This window comes from Corvus cornix, chromosome 1 (genome assembly GCF_000738735.6).
Source record: "Corvus cornix cornix isolate S_Up_H32 chromosome 1, ASM73873v5, whole genome shotgun sequence".
Classification (NCBI taxonomy): domain Eukaryota; kingdom Metazoa; phylum Chordata; class Aves; order Passeriformes; family Corvidae; genus Corvus; species Corvus cornix.
Genome location: NC_046332.1, coordinates 2,431,116 through 2,438,197, shown reverse-complemented (window position 1 = coordinate 2,438,197; position 7,082 = coordinate 2,431,116). Strand labels below are relative to the sequence as shown.

Here is a 7,082-nt window from a genome sequence, read left to right as displayed (position 1 = left end):
ATTATCGCACATGTGTTCCATTATTGTAATACCTTGTGAACTGACATCACAGAAATTGCTGGAAAAGAAGGTGCAAGGGGCTTCTAACCTTGCTTTGATTCTCCTGTTCATTATATCAAATGAAACAGGAAAGCGATCTCCTACGGAAATCAGTCACTGCTCTTGTTTTAATCGCCCCCCTTTGATTTCCTGAGCAGCTCAGATTAAAGATAGACCTTTCTCCTGTGTGTGATGTGGAGCTGTGGGCAGGAGCAGGCAGCACAAAGCCCTTTGTCTGCCAGGGCTGTGCTGAGCAGCCAACCCTCATCCCAGGGACAGTGCCAGGCTGTTCAGTGCTGCTGGAAAAAATGCTCCTTGTCAGTCACCTGAAAAATGAAACAGCTCACAGCACCAGGCAGGGGGCAAAAATAATCATGGGTTGAAAATAAACACAGTGGAGATCACTCTGGGCATGCAAACACTCACATGCACAAATGTATTTGTAAAAAAAGGAATAATACACACCAGCTCTGAATGCTCCACTTGAGCCAATTACATGTGAGCACTCTCCTGCATTATGGATGTTGGGTTTGTTGAAGCTGTGCCACTCTGGAGCTCAAGTCCCTCTCAAGATAACTTTTGCCAGTCATGCGTATCCCAGTGAAAACAAAAAAACCCCAAACACTTCATGCTCCTATCGCCTCACACCTGATATATTGGTCCTTCAGAGTCAGACATAATTATCACATGATGCACAAGGCTGAACATGTTTTAAACATATGTTTGACATGGTGCAATCAATCACAGTGCAGCTAATAATGCTGGTAGCTGGTGTACAGTGGCAATGCCCCCCCAGGCTCGTGCAGCGCTGAGATAAATGCGTTTCCCAGGTCACTGGAGGCACTCATTCCACCTCCTGCCTCATGATACTTCCAAGGAGCGTGTTATCTCAGGGCAACACATGTCTGCTGCTACCTGGTTGTTTAATTACTGTACACAAAATTCCAAATCAGAGTAATTGGCATCTCAAGGTACCGCCGTGTGCTGCAGGGTCCTCCCAGTGTAAGTGAGCAACTGATGCAGGAAAGAGAATGACCTTGATAGAGATTTCTCCCCAAAACTGATGGCATCTTGTGACTTTAAAGCACAACCTGATGAAGAAAACAATATAAATATTGTAATTATATTTTAAGCTCAAAAATTCACAACGGTTTGCGGTTTGATTTTATATGTAATTTCTCTATACAGAAGGTGTTTTTTTGGGAAAAATATGATTCAGGATCTCTCAAAATACTTTCTTTAGGCCATTTTTTAGGAGTAGTGAATGCTTCAGTCATTCTTAGTGATAGATATCCACTTTATATAAACAAACACACACATTCACACTAAGCTTGGGGTGTGGGAGAGCCAGTCCTGAGTCGCCAGTGGCACCAGCACACACAGACATGAGTTTACACCTGAATATCTGCTGTCTGGGGTTTGAACACCTAAAATACTCAGCATCTGCTACAGACACCCAACTGGTTGTACATTTCTTTTAGGAGAAACCTGATCCTGGAGCTGAGATGCATTTTCTCCTAATCAAACCCATTCCTACAAGCAATAGGATCCCTGATCAGTTGCTGTTATCTATCACTCCAAAAAGAAGTAAGGAGCAATCACCTCAATATCCACGTGCTTCCAAGTAACTCAAAAAAAATTCAGTAATTCGGTCACATCTCATTTTCACTGATTTTTTTAAACACTCAAATACTGTGAAGCATTCAGACACATTTACTTACTTTAAATGAGGAACTTTGTGGGCAAATGAGGGACTTCATGGAAACAGAAGGCTTCATAAAATCTCTGTGCTGCTCTGAACTACGGCTGCACCACCAGTTCTATTCTGACCCCAAGAGCAATTGGTCCTGACCTGTCCTGGGATGGAAATCCAGCACTCGAATTGCTTGATATTTGCAGGGGCAACCCATTATCCAAGCTATTTGATACACAGAAAATATCTTACCATAGCTCACTAAAGGAAGATATGGAATAATAATAATAATAGTAATAAAATAGAGCCCTAGAGAATCAATAAAGGTGATGTATTGCAGTCCTCAACCCAAGAGCAGGTTCATTAATACCAAACCCCATCCTGAGTGATGTTTGTGCAACCCATTCTTTTACATAATCAAAACCGCCTTAGCATAAATGAGGAGCCAAGACACAGTAACAGTTATAATTAAATAAAGGGACTAAAAGGTAAAGAAAGTGGCAAAAACATCAATTAGCTCTTAAAGAGAAATAGTCACAATATTTTTTTATTTTTTCCTAGGGTCAGGTTATCTTCCAGAAGCACATGAGCCCTTCTAATCAATTTTTTATGAATACATGCAACTTGAATTCTGATTTTCTTCTTACTTGGACAGTCTCTTTCAAGACATCTAAACCTACCAGGACTTCTCTAAAAATTGCTTTTCTCTTTAATCCTTCCCTTTTTTTTTTGTTGATATCTCCATATATAACTAAAAGTATTTTATGAAGATACCCAGCTCTACAAACTGGAATTTATTTAGTCTCTGTCTACATTTACAAGTCAAACTGCCTAAAAGAGAAAGATCTTCTTGTGCAAACCAATATTTCTGAGGTCCTCACATCTATGCTGAAGGCATTTTAGGGGTTTTGCTTTGGCCTACAGCGAGTCTAACAGCCCAGCTGAACACCCCCACTGTCCCATGGCTCTGAAATGGTTTAAAAAGAAAATTATACTAATTTCTAACTTAATTAGCAATTTCCCCTTTAAAGGAAGATAGTTTCACACGTAAAAAAGAGGCTGTTTGTAGGAGCACTCACACACACACACACAAAAAAAACCCCAACCCAACCAACCCCAAACAGACAAGCAGAAAGCCATCAAACCCACATCCTTTCATCTCTTGGATGGATATTTTTCAGCTCTAAAAGGTGTTGCCACAACTCTTGCCCACCTGTGATTTTTCAGTGTCGCTTTCCATTATGATCCTTCTCAGCTGCAAGAAAGGAAAAGAATTATGAGCTCTTTCACAAAGGATTTAGTTTGATTTTACTCAGGATGAGAAATTAAGGATGCCCTGACTGACAGCATGGGGTTTCTATTTCTGTCTATAAGCAGCCTCACAACAGTAGGTCAAAAGGATTAGAGGGAGGTCAGTGTTAGTGTTTCTAGAGTAAACCAGGAATTGTAGATTCACTTCAATGTTCTTGCTTTCCAAAGAAAGCGAAAATCTTTATATGAAAGGGTTTTTCAAACACCTGCTCTTATTCACTTTTTCTTTAGTAATTGAAGTAAAGGAGTAAGTTGTGGGATTGTTTACTCCTTTTTTCACTTTCCTCCATTACAAAATAAGCATTGTATGTAGAGGAAAAAAGTTAATTCGCTGTCTGATATAGGCCCTATTTTTTTAACTACAAAACAAAGAAGCAATAATATCAATACAACACACATACTATTTAAGGCATGGAGAAGCTATAATAACTCTGGGAAACATCACAAGTATCATAGAAGAACAAAAAGTTCTCTGCTGTCCAGTGTTTCCATTTTCCAGTCTCTCACAACAGCCTAACCTTGCTGTTCACAAGCATCACAGGTGACAAAAAACCTGCTCAATTCATGTGGTTTTACATCAGTTATTGATTTATTGACAACTTGCTAATAACTGCCAAACCTTGACCTGATTATGCAGATCAATTCCAACAACAGAGCAGGTGAACCAGTATTTTGGGGACTCAAAACCTGTAAATTTCTGCTTGCAAACATCCAGACTTCACGCTGCTCTTTCATTCCTCTTCAAGCTGAGGCCTTTTTCCAAAGTTTCCCTGCAATTCCCTGGGTTTTGTTTAATTCAGCTGATGGCTGGCTCCCTGTTTAGCCTGATGGGTGTTCAGTGTGAGTGGAGAAACTGCTCCTCTACACAGAAGAGCAAATGGGGCCCATTTGAATTTTCTGAATTGCACAGTGCAAGCCTCACTCTATTAGGAACTCGCTCTCCTTCCAGAAAAAAAAAAAAAAATTAAAAATAGCTGTAATGCTCCAGTTGCTTTTAATGGATGAAAAATCATGTTCCCCTGAGTGAGAAGATAAGCTGAGAGGATTTTTAATTAAAACTCACTCTTCCTCATCTTTATCCCAAAAGTCTGTTTCATGCTACAAGCCAATCATTCCCTGACACTCCCAGTGTCTTGCAGTCTACCTGGGTGCTCTCTTTCATAAAAAAACCAAGGTTGCACAACCCAGACACCTCCTGAATTCACCTAAACCAACACATTTGTGCCAACCAGCCTGTAAAATGACACTGTTGCTCTGCTGCATGAAATGGATGCATCCATTCTTTGCATTGATGCATCCAAAAACCCCTCCAGCAGGGACATTCCAGCTGGGAAGGGCTAAAATTAAGGGTGCCCCCTGCGATGCCAAGCAGCAAAAATGCTTCCAGCAGCCTCCAAAGTATCAGGTACACATCCTCAAATTCTTGGCCCTGGGATGATTTGACCCTGGAAGTGCAGATTGGCAGAAGGACGGGTGAAATTAATTTCCCAGGAACTTCTCTTTCAAGAGAAAAATGAGTGGGAATGGACTTTTACATGGATACATCATAGAAATGCAAACCTCCTAAAGAATCAGGGCTCATCCAGGGGCTTCACTGAAGTTGCTCAAGGCATGGAATTTACCCCAAAAGGCCAGGAATATCACTGACCAGAACTAAACCAAAATCAACAACTGGCAGGTCGAAAACAGTGTCAACAAATTAATCCAATACTGTCCCAGCCCCAAAACTCTGCTTCCAAAGGCAGATTGCAGAGCACCAACGTGCTCTGCTCCTCCTCCTCAGTGAAAGCTTCCACAGAGCTGCAATATCTTTTTTGTACAGATTCCATGGATGGATTTTGCTGTGCTCACAGCTGTAGCAACGCAAAAAAGTGGGCAAAAGTCTCGAGAAAATCTAGAACCTCAGTTATTGCTGCCTTTAAAGGCAGTGTGTGGTATGTAAATAACCTTCTTTTGTGGGGTTTTTACATGAAAGTAACTGAAGAAACAAAAAGGGTATAAAAAGAACCAGCTAAAGCCTAGACAAAGAAGGTCTGTGTACTTAAGCAGAACACTTAAATATGGTGAACTGAGCTTTTTTTTATATGCCTTTTCCCCAGTCTGTGTTTATATCACGGGATTTTTGGAGGTGAGGAAGGTACCAAGGCACTGGGGACACAATTTCCACTGCTTTACTCCCTCTCCCATTTTTAACATGTTTTGTTTGTTTAGATAATGTTTTATTTAGATTGGCTAGGGTTTTAATTCTTATTTTTACCACAACCTTGTTTATGCTGCAATTTTCAAGAATTTGCCCTGAACTCCTTTGATTACTCATCATATTTTTATGACTTTCATTTGCAGCACTGTTATCTTTTGATCTTCTGCTGTTTCCCCGTATGTTTAAAGATTTCCAAACTAATTAAAACAATTAACTAAAAAAGACTAATTGCATTCATAAATGAGTCGTGGCGCTTCTGATTAGCAGGTGGCTCCTTTCTGGTTTAGATACATAAAAGCAGATGGAAATGTGGCAGACTTAGTTATATTTAATGTGCCCACTTCCTTCCAGACTGCTCCTCTTTCCAGTTAATGACAATAAAACCTATAAAATCTTCAGACTGCTCTTTTTCTTTTTTTGCTTTTGCCATTTCTTATTTGAAATCCTAGCCATTCTTGACTAAGAGTTTCCAAACTGTTTTTCCTAAATGTTTCCTCCCTTTTACTTACAGGCTTTGAGGTGCCTGGAAGAACAAGAGGATCAGACAGACTCAAAAATAAGAAATCTGCTCCTCATTTTGATGTGCAATCAATGGTAAAAATAATTTTTAGTGATTTTTTTAAAGAAAATTTGCCTTAAAGGACTACTTTTGTTCTTATTTTTTGCTATATTTCCATATAAATCAGATATATATCACTCTTGTTCCTATAGCACAAATTTTTTCTGTTCACTTTCACATATTTTCTCCAGTGTCCCAAAATTGCTTTCCAGAATGCATAATTAATTCCCAACCAAATGCATTGAGGATATAGAGAAGCGATTTCTTTGTTGCCCTGACAATCCATGACAATTTTAGCACAGCAAAAACGGAAAAAAACCAACAAAAATAGCAGTACAACCACATGTCAGTGTGGGAAATTACCAGTTTATAGATGCCTGAGGAACATTAGTAACTTATACATTTTATATCTAAAATAAATACACTGCCTTGAAGTTCATGAAAACAATATCACGTTTTAACTGTTTGGAGAAAAGAAATTTAACGTGAATCCAACGTTGACCACTCTAAGTTTTAGTTCTTATTGTACAAAACTCTTTTCTATACATTTATGTGAGACTAACTCTGCAAAAGATTATCTGAGATTTATGCAAGTAAGTTTTGTTCCTATTGGGCAAAATGGTTTATTTGACATAACTTTTGGAGGGTGCAGCACTTTTGAGTGGAGGTATTTCAGAGTAAGTGAGAGGAGGAAAAAAAATTAAAATCAAACCATAGAGATAAAATTATGTTGAAGCAAAAAATCTGAAGTTCTTCCCTACCAAATTCTGGTGCTGTGATTGTCTTCAATGCATCTGATCACATAATTTTTATGTAAAAATGTAAGAAAGTAGTGAAAACTTTGAGATGGTGCCTAGCGGCTTCATTTGTGTTGCGTCATGCAACCAAAAGCTGGTTAGAGGATAATACAGACAGAAGGGGACACAACATCTGTTGTTTAGAGTAATGTGTGAAAAGAATGAAAGAAAAAAAATCATCTGATAAACATGACAGGCTGGTGATGATCCAGCTTTTCACCTGCATCCAAGAGCAAGAAGTTCTCCCCTCCCTAACTTTGGCTCCCTTTTATCTCATTTCTCCTCCATTCAGAGACACCCACTGAACAATAGGGCTGAAATGCAAAGATGTGTAGCTTTTCAGATAGCAGTAATGAGAAAGTGTCCTAAGTCCCAACCACAAATTAAAAGCACTGCCATGGCATCCAAATTAGAAAAATGTGACACCAGGGGATTTCCTGAATTCAGAGCTTTTAATATATCCAGTATATTATTGTGAATAAT

The 7,082-nt window shown here is 39.1% G+C and overlaps 1 long non-coding RNA gene across 1 annotated transcript in view; it reads right to left on the bottom strand.

Moving 5' to 3' along the window:
* Positions 1–396: 396 nt before the first annotated feature.
* LOC104689368 overlaps positions 397–7,082 on the bottom strand; it is a 30,544-nt gene continuing 23,858 nt past the window's right edge. Inside the window, exons 3-4 of the long non-coding RNA XR_751772.3 lie at positions 2,946–2,987; positions 397–1,130 (exon numbers count right to left, since the gene is read on the bottom strand). This is a non-coding gene — a long non-coding RNA (uncharacterized LOC104689368). The remainder of the gene's footprint in view (positions 1,131–2,945; positions 2,988–7,082) is intronic.